Source organism: Dipodomys merriami, unplaced genomic scaffold (assembly GCF_024711535.1).
Source record: "Dipodomys merriami isolate MVZ:Mamm:240054 unplaced genomic scaffold, mDipMer1.0.p SCAF_54, whole genome shotgun sequence".
Classification (NCBI taxonomy): Eukaryota; Metazoa; Chordata; class Mammalia; order Rodentia; family Heteromyidae; genus Dipodomys; species Dipodomys merriami.
In genome coordinates this window covers 4,854,203-4,867,410 of record NW_027206113.1, presented here as the reverse complement: position 1 = coordinate 4,867,410, position 13,208 = coordinate 4,854,203, and positions in this window count along the sequence as shown.

Sequence of the window (13,208 nt, the reverse complement as noted above, 5' to 3'; positions counted from 1 at the left end):
GGTTAGCATGAGGGTGAGGGTGAGGGTTAGGTTTAGGGTGAGCGTTAGGTTTAGGGTGAGGGTTAGGATGAGGGTTAGGATTAGGGTTAGAGTAAGGGTTATGCTGAGGGTGAGGGTTAGGGTTAGGTTTAGGGTGAGGGTTAGTGTTAGGGTTTGGGTGAGGGTGAGGATAATCGTTAGGTTCAGGGATAGATTGAGGGTGAGGGTTAGGGTAAGGTTTAGGGTTTGGGTGAGTGTTAGGGTGAGAGTTAGAATTAGGTTTAAGGTTAGGGTGAGGGTTAAGGTGAGGGTCAGGGTTAGGGTAAAGTTTAGGTTTAGGGTGAGGGTTAGGGTAAGAGTTAGAGTTTGGTTTAAGGTAAGGGTGAGGTTTAGGGTGAGGGTGAGGGTTAGGGTTATTGTTAGGGTTACAGTGAGGGTTAGGATGAGGGTGAGGTTTTATGTTAGGGTGAGGGGCAGCTTGAGGGTTAGGGTTAGGGTTAGGCTGAGGGGTAGGGTTAGGGTTAGGGTGAGGTTGAAGGTGAGGGTTTCAGTTAGGTAAGGGTTAGGGTTAGGGTGAGTTTTAAGGTGTGGGTTCAGGTGAGGGTGAGGGTTAGGTTAGGGTGAAGGTTAGGGTGACGGTAAGGGTTAGGGTGAGGGTGACAGGGTTACGGTTAGTGTTAGGGATAGGGTGAGGTTTAGGGTGAGGTGTTGTTTAGGGTTAGGGTGAGGTTTAGGGTTAGTGTGAGAGATAAGGTTAGGTATACTGTTAGGTTTAGACTGAGCGTAAGGGTTAAGGTGAGGTTGAGGTTGAGGGTTAGGGTTAGGGTGAGCATTAGGATTAGGGTGAGTGTTAGGATGAGGCTTTGGTTTAGGGTTAGATTAAGGCTTAGGGTAAGGGTGAGGGTTAGGGTTATGTTTATGGTGAGGTTTAGTGTTAGGGTTAGGGTTTGGGTGAGGGTGAGGGTAATGCTTATGCTGACGGTTAGGGTGAGGGTTAGGGTTATGGATAGTGTGAGGATTAGGGGTAGGATTAGGGTTAGGGTTAGGGTTATGCTGACAGGTAGGTTTAGGTTTAGGGTGCGCGATAGGTTTAGTGTGATTGTTGGGGTTATGGTTAATGTTAGGGTTAGGGTTAGGTTTAGGGTGAAGTTTAGGTTTAGCATTCGGTTTAGGATGAGGGTTAGGGTGAGGGTTAGGTTTAGGGTTAGGTTTAGGGTGAGGGTGAGGGTTAGGGTTAAGGTTAGGAAGAGGGTTAGGGTTAGGCTTCGGTTTAGGTTGAGGGTGAGGGTGAGGGTTAAGGATAGGGTTAGGTTAAGGGAGATGGTGAGACTGTGGGTTAGGGTTATGGTTTGGGTGAGGGTTAGGATTAGGGTCAGGGATAGGGTTAGGGTTAGGCTGAGGGTGAGGGTGAGGTTTAAGTTTATGGTTAGGATTACGTTTAAAATGAGGGTCAGGTTTAGGTTTAGGATTAGTTTTAGGCTTATGGTGAGGGTGAGGTTTAGGGTTAGGTTTCGGGTGAGGCTTCGGTTGATGGTGAGGGTTAAGCTGAGAGTGAGAGTTAGGGATAAGGTTAGGGGGAGGGTTAGGGTTAGGATTAAGGTGAGGGTAAGGTTTAGGGTGAGGGTTAGGGTGAGGGTGAGGGTTAGGGTTAGGATGAGTGGAAGGGTGAGGGTTAGGGTTAAAGTTATTTTGAGGGTAAGGGTTAGGGTGAGGGTGAGGTTGAGCCTTAGTGGTAGGGTTAGGGTTAGTGTGAGGGTGATGGTTAGGTTTAGGATTAGTGTTTGTGTTAGGCTTAGGCTTAGGTTGAGAATGAGGGTGAGTGTGAGGTTTATGGTTAGGGTGAGGGTTAGGGTTAGGGTTAGGATGAGGGTTAGGTTTAGGGTGATGTTGAGGGTTCAGGTGAGGGTGAGTTTTAGGGTGTGTGTGAGGGTTAGGTTTATGGTGAGGTTTAGGGTGACGGTGAGGGTTAGGGTGAGGGTGAGGGTTAGCGTTAGGGTAAGGGTTACGATGAAGTTTAGTGTTAGGGTTAGGTTTATGGTGAGGGTTAGGGTGAGCGTTAGTTTTAGGGTTAGTTTTAGGGTTAAGCTTAGGGTTAGTGTGAGGTTTAGGTTTAGCGTTATGGTTAGGATAAAGGTAAGGGTGAGGGTGAGGTTTAGGGTGAGGGTGAGGGTTAGGGTTAACGTTAGGGTTAGAGTGAGGGTTAGGGGGAGGCTTAGGGTTAGGGTTCGGGTGAGGTTGAGGGTTAGGGTTAGGGTTAGGGTCAGGGCTAGTATTAGGGTGAGGGTTAGGGTTAGGTTTAGGGTTAGCATGAGGATGAGGGTGTTAGGATTGGGTTATGGTTAGAGTTAGGGTGAGGGTGAGGGTTAGATTTAGGATTAGGTTTGGGGTTACATATAGGCTGGGGGTGATGGTGAAGATGAGGATTAGGTTTAGGGTGATGTTTAGGGTTAGGGTTACGGTTAGGATTAGGATTAGGGTGAGTGTTAGGGCTAGAGTTAGGGTTAAGGTGAGACTAAGGGTGAGGAGTAGAGTTAGGGTTAGGGTGAGGCTTAGGGTTCGTGTGAGGGTTAGTTTTAGGGTTACGGTTAGGGCTATGGTGAGATTAAGGGTTAGGGTCAGGTTTACAGTGAGGGTTAGGATTAGGGTTTAGGTGAGGGTGAGGGCCTGGGTTAGGGTTAGGGTTAGGGTGAGTGTTAGGGTGAGGGTTAAGGTTATGGTTAGGGTGAGGGTTAGGGTAAGGGTAAGGTTTAGCGTGAGTGTTAGGGTGAGGGTGAGGGTTAGAGTTAGGATGAGGGGAAGGGTGAGGATGAGGGTTAAAGTTATGTTGAGGGTAAATCTTAGGGTGAGGTTGAGTGTGAGGGTTAGGGTTAGGGTTAGCGTTAGCTTTAGGGTTAGGGTTAGGGTTGGGGTTAGGTTTAGGGTTAGGTTTTGTGAGAGTTAGGGTTTGAGTTAGTTTTTGGGTGAGGGTTAGGATTAGGGTTATGATTAGGGTTAGGGTAAGGCTTAAGGTGGAGGTGACGTTTAGGGTTAGGTTTTGTGATGGTTAGGTTTAGGTTTATGTTTCAGGTGAGGGTGAGGTTAATCTTTATGCTGAGTGTTAGGGTGAGGGTGAGGGTTAGAGTTAGGTTTAGGGTTAGGGTGAGGGTAAGGGTGAGAGTTAGAGTTTGGCTTAAGGTTAGGTTGAGGTTTAGGGTGAGGGTGAGTTTTAGGGTTAGGGTTAGGGTTATGGTGAGGTTTAAGATGAGGTTTAGGTTGAGGGTGAGTGTTAGGGTTAGGGTGATGGATATGATTAGGATGAGGGTTAGGGTTATGCTTAGGGTTAGAGTGAGGCGTAGGGTGAGGGTGAGGGTTAGGGATAGCGTGAGGGTTAGGTTTAGGATTAGGGTAAGAGTGAGGGTTAGGCTGAGGGGTAGGGTTAGTGTTAGGGTGAAGGATAGATTTAGTGTGAGGGTTAGTGTTAGGGTTAGGGTCAATATTAGGGTGAGGGTAAGAGTTAGGGTGAGGGTTAGGTTTAGGGTGAGGATTAGGCATAGCATTAGTGTTAGGATGAGGGTTCGGGTGAGGGTTAGGGTTAGGGTTAGGGTGAGGGTGAGGGTGAGGTTGAGGGTTAGGGTGAACATTAGGGCGAGGGTTAGGCCTAGGGTGAGGCTAAGGGTTTGTGTTAGGTTTAGTGTGAGGTTGAGGGTCAGGGTGAGGGTAAGGTTGAGGGTGAGAGTGAGGTTTAGGGTTAGAGTTTTTGTTAGGTTTAGGGTTAGGCTGAGGGTGATGGTGAGGTTTAGGGTTAGGGTTAGTTTTAGGGTGAGCTGAGGGTGAGGGTTAGGGTTAGGATTAGGGTTAGGGTGAGGGTGAGGGTTAGCTTCAGGATTAGTGATAGGTTTAGGGTTAGGATTAGGGTGAAGGTGAGGGTGAGGTTCAGGGTTACTTTTAGGGTGAAGTTTAGTATTAGGGTGAGGGATAGCATTAGGGTTAGGATTAGGGTGTGTCTTAGGGTTAGGGTTACAGTTAGGGTGAGGGTGAGGTTTAGGTTTAGGGTTAGGGTTAGGTTGACAGTAAAAGTTAGTTTAGTGTGAGGGTTAGGGTTAGGTTTAGGGTGAGGGTGAGGTTTAGGATCAGGGTTAGGTTTAGGGTTAGTGTGAGGGTGAGGGTTAAGGTTAGGGTTAAGTGAGGGTTATGGTTAGGGTGAGGGTTAAGGTTAGGGGTTGGGTTACTGTGAGGGTGAGGGTTAGGGTTAGGGTTAAGTGAGGGTTAGGGTTAGTGTGAGGGTTAGGGTTAGGGTTTGGGTGAGGGTTAAGTTTAGGGTGATGTTTAGGGTGAGGCTGAGGTTTAGGGTGAGGGTGAGTGTGAGGGTGAGGGTGAGTGTTAAGGTGTGGGTGAGGGTTAGGCTAAGGGTGAGGGTCAGGGTTAGGGTTAAGGTTAAGATGAGGTTTAAGGTTACGGATAGGGTTAGGGTTAGGTTGAGGTTGAGGCTTAGGGTTAGGGTGAGAGTGAGAGTAAGGTTTAAATTTAGGATTAGTGTTAGGTTTAGTGTTAGGCTTATGGTGAGTGACAGGGTGAGGGTGAGGTTTAGGGTAAGGGTGAGGGTTAGGGTTAGGGTTTAGGTGATTTTAGGGTGAGGGTTATAGATAGGGTTAGGTTTAGGGTTAAGTTGAGGGTTAGGGTTAATCTTAGGGTTAGGGGTAGGGTGAATGTTAGGGAGAGGGTTAGGGCTAGGGTTAGGGTTAAGGTGAGGTTTAGGGTGCGGTTTATGGTGAGGGTGAGGGTGAGGGTTAGGGTTAGGATTAGGGTTCAGTTAAGGGATGGGCTGCGGGTGAGGGTGAGTGTGAGGGTAAGTGTTAGGTTTTGTGTTACGTTCAGGTTTAGGTTGAGGGTGAGGATGAGGGTTAGGGTGAGAATTAAGCTGAGGGTGTGGTTTAGGGTTAGGGTGAGGGTAAGTGTTAGGGTGAGGGTTAGGGTTAGGGTTATTGTTAGGGGTAGGTTTAGTGTTACGGTGAGGGTGAGATTGAGTTTTAGCGTTAGGATTCGAGTGAGGGTTAGGTTTAGGGTTAGGGGAGGGTTTAGGGGTAGGGTGAGGGTGAGGATTAGGGTGAGGATGTGGGTGAGGGTTAGGGTGATGTTTAGGGTTAGAGTGAGGGTTAGGGTGAGGGTTAGGGTGATGGTAAGTGTTAATGTGAGTGTTAGGGTTAGGTTTAGGCTGAGTTTTAGGGTGAGGGTGAGGGTTAGGTTTAGTGTTAGTGTTAGTGTTAGTGTTAGTGTTAGGGTGAGGGCTAGGATGAGGGTGAGGGTTAGGGTGAGGGTGAGGGTGAGGGTGAGGATTTCGTTTAGGTAAGGATTAGGGATAGGTTTAGTGTGAGGATTAGCCTGAGGGTGAGGGTTAGGGTTAGGGTGAAGTTTAGGGTTAGGGTGATGTATAGGGTGAGGGTGAGGGTTAGGGTCGTGTACAGTGTTCGGGTGTGGGTGAGGGGTAGGGAGTGGTGAGGGTTAGTTTTAGGGTGAGGGTTAGGGTGACATTGAGGATTAGGGTTACGTTTTGGGTTAGGGTGAAGTTGAGGATTAGGGTTTCGGTTTGGGTTAGGGTGAGCGTTAGGGTTAGGGTGAGGGTTTGGGTTAGTGTGAGATTTAAGGTTAGGGTTAGGGTGAGGGTAAGTGTTAGGGTGAGGGTTAGGATGAGGGTGAAGGTTAGGGTTAGTGTATGTGTTAGGGTGAGGTTTAGGGTGAGGGTTAGCGTGAAGGTTAGTGTTAGCGTGAGGGTGAGATTAAGGTTAGGTTTAGGGTTAGGATAGGGGTTAGGGTGAGGGTTATCATTAGGGTTAGGTTTAGGGTGACGGTGAGGGTTAGGGTGAGGGTTAGGGTTAGGGTTAGTGTGAAGGGAGGGTGAGCTTTAGGGTTAGGTTTAGGGTGAGGGTGAGGGTTATGTTGAAGCTTCGGGTGAGGTTTAGTGTTAGAGTGAGGGTTAATGTGAGGGTTAGTTTGGGGTTAGGGTTAGGGTGAGGGGTAGGGTTAATGTTAGGTTTAGGGTAAGGGTTACGGTGTGTGTTAGGGTGATGGTGAGGGTTATGGTGAGGGTTAGGATTATGGGTAAGGTTAGGGCTAGGGTGAGGATATGGTTTAGGGTGAGGGTTAGGGTGCAGGTGAGGGTTAGCGTTAGCGTTAGGGTTATGGTGAGAGTTAAGGTGATGGTTAGGGTTAGGATTAGGGTTTAGGGTCAACGTTAGGATTAGGGTTAGAGTTAGGGTGAGGGTTAGGGTTAGGGTGAGAGTAAGGGTGAGGGTTACGGTTAGGGTGAGGATTAGGGTGAGGGTGAGGATTAGGATGAGGGTGAGGGTTAAGGTTAGGGTTAGGCTGAGTGTGATGGTCAGGGTGAGGGTTAGAGTTATGCTTAGGTTGAGGGTTAGGTTTAGTGTGTGGATTAGAGTGAGGGTAAGGCTTAGGGTGAGAGTTAAGTTAACGTTGAAGGTTAGGGTTAGGGTAATGGTGAGCATGACGGTTAGGGTTTGGATTAGGGTTAGAGTTAGGGTGTGTTTTAGGTTGAGGGTGAGGGTTAGGGTGAGGGTGAGGGTGAGGGTGAGGGTTTTGGTTAGGTAAGGGTTAGGGTTAGGATTAGGATTAAGATTAGGTTGAGGGTGAGGTTTAACTTGAGGGGTAGATTGAGGGTTAGGTTTAGAATTAGGTTTAGGGTGAGGGTCAGAGTGAGTGTGAGGGTTAGTGTTAGGTGAGGGTAAGGGTTAGGGTGAGGGTTAGTGTGAGGGTGAGGGTTAGGCTTAGCATTAGGGATAGGGTTATGTTTAGGGTTAGGGTGAGGGTTAGGGGGAGGGGGACGTTTAGGGTTAGCATTAGGGTTACGGTTAGGGTTAGGGTGTGGGTTAGGGTTAGGGTTAGGGTTAGGTCTAGGGCGAGGGTGAGGGTTAGGTTTAGTGTGAGGGTTAGGGTTAGTTATTAGAGTTAGGGTGAGGGTAAGGGTTAGGGTGAGCGTTAGGGTGACAGTGAGGGTTAGTGTTAGCCTGAGTTTTAGGGTGAGGGTAAGGTTTAGGGTTAGGATTAGGGTTAGGGCTAGGGTGAGGGCTAGGGTGCGTGTGAGGGTTAGGGTTATGGTTAGGGATAGGTTGAGGATTAGGGTGAGCGTTAGGTTTAGTATGAGAGTTAGGGTTAGGGTTAGTGTTAGGGTTAGGTTGAGGGTAAGGATTAGGTTGAGGTTTAGGGTGAGCTGAGTTTCATTGTGTGGGTTAGGGTTAGTTTGAGGGTTACGGTTAGGGTGAGTGTTAGGGTTACGGTTCAGGTTAGGGTGAGAGTGAGAGTGAGAGTTTGGGTTAGGGTGAGGGTGAGGTTGACGGTGAGGGTGAGGGTGAGGGTTTGGGTTAGGTTTAGGTTTAGGGTCAGATTGAGGGTGATGGTTAGGTTTAGGATTAGGGTTAGGGTTAGTAATAGGCTGAGGTTGAGGGTGAGGTTAAGGGTGAAGGTTAAGGTTAGGGTTAGGGTGTAGGTTAGGGTTAGAGTGTTGGTTAGGGTTAGGGTGAGTGTAAGGGTTAGGGTTAGAGTTAGTTTGAGCGTGAGATTTAGGGTTAGGGTTAGGGTGAGGGTTAGGGTGATGGTGAGGGTGACTGTTAGGTTTATGGTGAGTATTAGAGTTAGGATTAGGGTTAGGGTGAGGGCTAGGTTGAGGGTGAGGGTGAGGGTTAGGGTAAGGGTTAGGGTTAGGGTTAGAGTGAGGTTTAGGTTTAGGTTGAGGGTGAGAGAGAGGGTTAGAGTTAGAGTTAGGTTAGGGTTAGGTTGAGCGTGGGGTGAGGATGAGTGTTTTATTTAGGAAAGTGTTAGGGTTAGGGTGAGGTTTGGTGTGAGGGTGAGGGTGAGGGTGAGCTTTAAGGTTTGGGTGAGGTTGAGTGTTAGGGTTAGGGTTCGGGCGAGGGTTCGGGTTAGGGTGAGGTTTATGGTTAGGATTATTTTGAGGGTGAGGGTGAGGTTTAGGTTTTGGGTTAGGGTGAGTGTGAGGTTGAGCGTTAGATTTAGGGTTAGGGTTAGGGTTAAGGTTAGGGTGAGGGTAAGGGTTGAGTTGAGGGTGAGGGTGAGAATTAGTGTGAGGGTTAGGGTGTGGGATAGGTTTAGGGTTATGGTGAGGGTTAGGGTTAGTGTGAGGTTTAGGATTAGGGTTAAGGTTAAGATTAGTGTGAGGATAAGGGTTAGGGTGAGGATTAGGGTTAGGGCTTCGGTTAGTATGAGGGTTAAGCTGCGGGGTAGGTTTAGGGTTAGGGTGAGGATTAGTGTTAGTGAGAGAGTTAGGGGTTGGGTTAGGGTTAGGTTGATGTTAAGGGTTAGGGTGAGGGTTAGGGTTAGTGTGAGGGTTAAGATGAGTTTTAGGATGAGGTTTGGGTTAGGGTGAGGGTAAGGGTTAGGGTGAGGTTTAGGGTGAGGTTGAGGGTTATGGTTAGGATTAGGGTTAGGTTGAGGGTGAGGATTAGGGTTAGTTTTAGCGTTGGGGTGGGGGCTAGGTTTAGGGTGACAGTTAGGTTTAGGGTTAGGATGAGTGTTATTTTGAGGGTGAGGGTTTGGGTTAGGGTTAGGATGAGGGTTAGGGTGATGTTTAGGGTTAGGTTTAGGGTGAGTGTTAGGGTTAGTGTGAAGGTTAGGGTTAGGGTTAGGTTTAGGTTGAGGTTAAGGGTTAAGGTGAGGTTAAGGTTTTGTGTAAGGGTTAGGGGTAAGGTTAGGGTTATGGTGAGGAAAACGGTTAGGGTGAGGGTTAGGGTGAGGGTTAGGTTTTAGTTTAGGATTACATTTAGGATTAGCGTTAGGGGTAGGGTTCAAGTTAGGGTGAGGGTTAGGGTTAGGGTTAGGGTGAGGGTGAGGGTTAAGGTTAGGATTAGGTTTAGAGTGAGGGTGAAGGTTACAGTTAGGGCGAGGGTGAGGGTGAGGGTGAGGGTTAGGTTTAGGGTTAGCGTTGGGATGAGGGTTAGGGTTAGGGTGAGGGTTAGGGATATGTTTAGGGTTAGGGTGAGAGTGAGGGGGAGTGTTAGGGTTAGGGTTAGGGTTAAGCTTAAGTTGAGGGTGAGGGTCAGCGTGAGGTTTAGGGTTAGTGTACGGGTTTGGGTTAGGGTTAGGGATAGGAATAGGGTGAGGGTAAGGGTTAGGGTTGGTGTGAGGATGAGGTTTAGGCTGAGTAGTAGGGTTAGGGTTAAGGTGAGGGTTAGAGTCAGTTGGAGGGTTAGGGTTAGGGATAGGGTTAGGGTTAAGATTAGGATGAGTGTTAGGGTTAGGGTTATGGTTGGGGTTAGGGTTAGGGATACAGTTAGGGTGAGGGTGAGCTTTAGGGATAGGGTTTGGGTGAGTGTTATGGTTAGTGTGAGGGTTAGGGTGAGATGAGGGCAAGGGTTACGATGAGAGTTAAGGTTTGGGTGAGGTTTAGGTTGAGGGTGAGGGTTAGGTTTAGGGTGAGGGTTAGGTTACGGTGAGGGTTGGGGTGAGGGTTAGGGTTAGGATTACGGTGAGGATTATGGTGAGAGTTAGGGTTAGGGTGAGGGTTAGGGGTAGGTTGAGGGTGAGGATTAGGTTGAGTGTGAGGGTGAGTGTGAGGGTGAGGGTTAAGGGTGAAGTTTAGGGTTACGATTAGGGTTAGGGAAAGGATTAGGGTTAGGCTGAGAGTGAGGGTGAGTATGAGGGTTAGTGTTTGTGTTAGGGTGAAGGTTAGGGTTAGTATGAGGATTAGGGTGAAGGTGAGATTTAGGGTTAGGTATAGTGATAGGGTGAGGTTTTGGGTGAGTGTGAGGGTTAGTGTGAGGGTCAGGGTTAGGCTTAGGGTGAGGATTAGGGTTAGGATTAGGGTTAGGGTGAGGGATAAGTTGAAGGTGAGGGTGAGGGTTTGGGTGAGGGGTATGGTTAGGGTTAGTGTGAGAGTTAGGTTTAGTGTGAGGGTTAAGGTTCAGGTTAGGTTTAGGGTTATTTTTAGGGTTAGCGTTAGGTTTAGGGTGAGGGTGAGTGTGAGGGAGAGGGTTATGTTCAGTGTTAGGATTAGGGTTAGGCTGAGGGTGAAGGTGAGGGTGAGGGTTAGGATTAGTGTTAGGGTGATGGTTAGGGTTAGGTTGAGGGTTAGGTTTAGGGTTAGGATGGGGCTTAGGGTGAGGGGTAGGGTGAAGTTTAGGGTGAGCGTTAGGGTTAGGGTGAGGGTTATGGTGAGGTTTAGGCTTGGGATTAGGGTGAGTGTGAGGGTTAGGGTTAAGATTAGGGTAAGGGTAAGGGTTAGGGTGAGGGTTAGGTTTAGGGTGAGGGTTAGGGTTAGGGTGAGGGTTAGGATGAGGGTGAGGGTTAGGGATAGCATTAGGGTTAGGGTTATGTTGAGGGTAGGATTATGTTTAGAGTTAGAGTGAGGGCTAGGTTGAGGGTGAGCGTTAGCTTTAGGGTTAGGGATAGGGTGAGGATTAGGTGTAGGGATAGGGTTAGGGTTAGGCTGAGGGTTAGGTTTAGGTTTAGGGTGAGGTTTAGGTTGAGGGTGAGCGTTAGGGTTAGGGTTAGGGTGAGGATTAGGGTTAGGGTTAGTGTGAGGGGTAGGCTGAGGTGTAGAGTTAGGGTTAGGGTCCGGGTTAGGTTTTGTGTGTGGGTTAGGGTTTGGGTTATTTTCAGTGTTAGTGTTAGGGTGAGGGTGCGGTTTAGGGTTAGAGTTAGGTTTAGGTTTGGGTGAGATTGACGTTTAGGGTTAGGATAAGGGCTGGTTTATGGTTAGGCTGAGCGTTTGATTTGGAGTAGGGTGAGGATTAGGGTCAGGGTAATGTTTAGGGTGAGGTTACGGTAAGGGTGTGGGTGAGGGTGAGAGTTAGGTTGAGGATTAGGGTGTGGGTGAGGGTGAGGTTGAGGGTTAGGGTTTTGGTTAGGTAAGGGTTAGGGTTAATATTATGTTTAGGGTAAGGGTTAGGGTGAGGATTTCGGTGAAGAGTAGGGTTAGGGTTAGGGTGAGGGTTAGGTTTAATTTGAGGGTTAGGCTGAGGGTTATGGTTAGGGAGAGGGTAAGTGTTAGGGTGAGGGTTAATGTTAGGATGAAGGTGAGGGTTAGGGTGAGTGTTAGGTTTAGGTTTAGGGATAGGATGAGGGTTAGTCTTAGGGTTAGGGTTAGGGTGAGGGTGAGGGTTAGAGTAAGCCTTAGGTTTAGGATTAGGGTTAGGGTGAGTGTTAGGGTGAGGTTAAGTTTTAGGGTGAGTGTTAGGTTGAGGGTTACGGTTAGTGTGTGGGTAAGGGTTAGGATGAGGTTTAGGGTGAGGGTGAGCATTAGGGTTAGGGTGAGGGTGAGGTTTAGGGTTAGGGTTAGGGTGAGGGTTAGGATGACGGTGAGGGTTAGGGTGAGGTTAAGGGTGAGGGTGAGTGTTAGGGTGAGGGTTACGGTTAGTGTGAGTGTAACGGTTAGGGTGAAGGTTAGGGTGATTGTGAGCATTAGGGTTAGGGTGAGGGTGAGGGTAAGGGTTAGTGTGAGGGTTAGGTTTAGGGTTAGGGTAGGGTTTAGGTTTCGGGTGATTGTGAGGATTAGGGTGAGGGTGTGGGTGAGGGGGAGTGGGAGGTTTAGGGTTAGAGTGAGGGTTAGGGTGAGGTTTAGGGTGATGATAAGGGTTATTGTGAGTGTTAGGGTTTGGGTTATGTTGAGGTTGAGGGTGTGGGTGAGGGTTAGGGTTAGTGTTAGTGTTAGGATTAGGGTGAGGGCTAGGATGAGGGTGAGGGTTAGGGTGAGGGTGAGGGTGAGGATTTCATTTAGGTAACGGTTAGGGATAGGGTTAGGGTGAGGATTAGCCTGAGGGTGAGGGTTAGGGTTAGTGTGAAGGTTAGGGTTAGGGTGATGTATAGGGTGAGGGTGAGTGTTAGGGTCATGGAGAGGTTTCGGCTGTGGTTGAGGGGTACGGTGTGGGTGAGGGTTAGGGTAAGGGTGACGTTGAAGATTAGGGTGACGGTTTGGGGTAGGGTGATGGTTAGGGTTAGGGTTAGGGTGAGGGGTAATGTGAAGGGTAGGGTTAGATTTAGGGTGACGGTTTGGGTTAGTGTGAGATTTAAGGTTAGGTTTAGGGTGAGGGTAAGGATTAGGGTGAGGGTTAGAATGAGGGTGAAGTTAGGGTTAGCGTAATTGTTAGGGTGAGGTTTAGGGTGAGGGTTAGCCTTCAGGTTAGTTTTAGGGTGAGGGTGAGGGTTACGGTTAGGTTTAGGGTTAGGGTGAGGGTTAGGGTGAGGGTTAGCATTAGGGTTAAGGTTAGGGTGAGGGTGAGGGTTAGGGTTAGGTTTAGGGTGAGGGTTAGGGTTATGGTGAGGGTTAGGGTTAGGTTTAGGGTTAGAATGAGGGTGAGGGTGAGGGTTATGTTTGGGGTTAGGGTTAGGGGGAGGGGTAGTGTTAATGTAAGGGTGAGGGGTAGTGTTAATATTAGGGTGAGGGTAAGGGTTACGGTGTGTGTTAGGGTGAGGGTGAGGGTTATGGTGAGGGTTAGGGTTAGGGGTAAGGTTAGGTTTAGGGTGAGGATATGATTTAGTGTGAGGGATAGTGTGCAGGTGAATGTTAGGTTTAGAGTTAGGTTTATGGTGAGGGTTATGGTGAAGGTTAGTTTTAGGATTAGGGTTAGGGTTAGGGTGAGGGTTAGGGTTAGGGTTGGGGTGACAGGGAAGATGAGGTTTAGGGTTAGGGTGAGGATTAGGATGAGGGTGAGGTTTAGGTTGAGGGTGAGATTTATGGTTAGGGTTAAGCTGAGGGTGATGGTGAGGGTGAGTGTTATAGTTAGGCTTAGGTTTTGGGTTAGGTTAAGTGTGTAGTAAGAGTTAGGGTAAGGTTTATGGTGAGAGTAAAGGTGAGGTTGAGGGTTAGGTTTAGGGTAATGGTGAGGGTGACTGTTAAGGTTTGGATTAATTTTAGAGTTAGGGTGAGTGCTAGGTTGAGGGTGAGGGTTAGGGTGAGGGTTTGGGTGAGGGTGAGGGTTTTGGTTAGGTAAGGGTTGGGGTTAGGATTAGGGTTAGGATTAGGTTGAGGGTGAGGGTTACCTTGAGCAGTAGGTTGAGGGTTAGGGTTAGCATTAGGGTTAGGGTGAGGGTTAGGGTGAGTGTGAGGGTTAGGGTTAGGTGAGGGTAAGGGTTAGGGTGAGGTTTAGGGTTAAGAGTGAGGGTTCGGTTTAGCGTGTTTCGTTGAGGTTTAGGGTGAGGGTTAGTGTGTGTGTGAGGGTGAGTGTGATGGTGAGGTTTAGAGTTAGGGTTAGGGTGAGGGTGAAGGTGAGGTTTATGGTTGGGGTTAG